Here is a 2,287-nt window from a genome sequence, read left to right as displayed (position 1 = left end):
GGTGGTACATATATATAATGGAATATTGTTCAGCCATGGACAGGAATGGGCTTTGTCATCTGCAGCAGCATGGTTGGACTTGGAGGGTATTGTGCTCAATGGAGTATGTCAGACAGGGCAAGACAGATGCAATGTGATTTTGCTTATATGTGGAATCTAAAGAACAAAATAAACGAACAAAACAAAACCAAACATAGATACAGAGAACATTTTTTTTCTTTTCTTTTTTTTTTTTTTTAAGCTGAGCCATCCTGCCACCTGTTGGCAACTCAGCGGCAACTCAGTTCAGGCCGCGAATCAAACCAGCAATGCTGTTGCTCAGAACTAGCATTATTGAGCGAGCTCTTAACCAACTGAGCCTCGCAGCCGGCCTCAGAGAACATTTTGATGCTTGCCAGGTGAGGGAGGGAGGGTTGGTGAAAAAGAGGAAGGGATTAAAAAGTATCAATTGGGGCCAGCCGAGTGGCTCAGTTGGTTAAGAGCTCGCTTAAGAGTTTGAGCTCTGAGCAACAGCGGTTCAATGCCCAGTCCGAGCTGAGCAGCCGCTGAGCTGCCAACAGGTGGCAGGATGACTCAGCTTAAAAAAAAAAGTATTAGTTGGTAGTTACAAAGTAGTCAGGTGAATAAAAAGTGAAGCATAGGACATATAGTCAATACTATGGTAATAAATATGTACAGTGCCAGGTGAGTACTAGATTAATCAGGAGGATCGCTTCTTAAATTATATAAATGTCTAACCACTAATCTGTGCACCTAAAATTAATATAAAATTATATTAAATATCAACTGTAATTGAACAAATAAGAAAGGGGAGAAAAGGGTAAAGGGGAATAAGAGGTTTAAATTTCCAGGTATAAAGTAAGTAAGTAGGGCCGGCCGAGTGGCGCGATGGTTAAGAACTGGCTTGGGACGCCAGAGGGCCCCGGTTCGGATCCCACATATGAGGGCCAGTNGTCAGAATTGAATTAAATTGTAGAACACCTGGTTGGTATCCACACAAAACTGGAGAATTAATTGGTATATAGGCAACCCACATATTTGATGTCAGAAGTGCTATGAGTAGAAACAGATCATAGTAGATATCAAGATATGATGATCCAGGTTCATCCCACTGGAAGCTTCTGCTGTTTGAAATCAAACCTAACCCTAAGATTTTGAACTAAATACTTGCCTAATAGTTTTATTATTAATGCCAGTAGGAAAGTTGGAAGGGGACACTGGATGGGACATAAAAGAGGCTGTAACTTTCATTCTGAGTGTTACCACACTCTACTGAATGCCTGCAATATATATCTGTTGACTTATGGAAAGTAGCCAGATAGTTGTAAGCTAAAAAAATTATAAATTTAAGGGTCTGTAAAGTGAATATAATAATATCTACCTCAGAATTTCATACTGAAGATTAAATATAATTGTGTGAGCAAAACAGGAAACCATTGCTATTTTATGATTTTTCATACAGATGGGCAAGCTGTATTCTTGGAGAAGGTGAGATCTCTGAGGTGTAATATTTAATAGACAGGACAACAGAGGAGTTAAAAGGAATATTTGCAAAAAATTGAGGATTTAAAAGATAAGAAGAGAAGAATAATTTGAGTATTGTAGAGCAATATAATGCACTTCCCCAGAAGTCAAGAAAAATAAATTTTAAGGAGTGAAATGCATTAAAGAATGAAGTAGATTGAGAGTAAATAAATGGCTATTAAAGTTGACAATAAATAGATCTTCAGAGGGTAATCCCAATAGATTGTGAATGGATACAAAACGATTAAATGAATTTAAGGCTGCATGCATAGAGATGAAGGGGACATTGAAGATGTTTGGCAATAAGGAAAAGAAGGAAAGAAGACAGTAGCTAGAGTGGGATGTGGGAATAAATGTGTGTGTTAGGCAGGATGTGAGATTTTAGACTGGAAAAGAATATCTGTATGAGTAATATCCCTTATATAACAGGAAAATCTGGGTCAAGGACAAAGAGAGAGATTGGTGTTATAGTGGAATCATCTTTTTTTCCTAAAATGAAGGGAATCACAAATTGACAAGCTGAGGAGGAGGTAAAGTGCCCTGAATCTTTTCAAATAAATTGGAAGAATAATCATTTGATGAATAAAAATGAAACTTGAGGGAGAAGGGAATATGGAATCAGATAAGGTTGAAGATAACAAAATATTCATGACAGCTACTCTTTTAAATATTTTGTAAGAGAATCAGTAAGAGATTTAAAGGGGGCTGGGAGACAGCACCCTCGTATGGGCTCTGTTAAAATTAATATGAAATTTTGATGAGT

The sequence above is a fragment of the Hipposideros armiger genome, unplaced genomic scaffold, assembly GCF_001890085.2.
Source record: "Hipposideros armiger isolate ML-2016 unplaced genomic scaffold, ASM189008v1 scaffold_934, whole genome shotgun sequence".
In the NCBI taxonomy this organism is placed as follows: domain Eukaryota; kingdom Metazoa; phylum Chordata; class Mammalia; order Chiroptera; family Hipposideridae; genus Hipposideros; species Hipposideros armiger.
Note: the sequence above shows the minus strand (reverse complement) of the source record.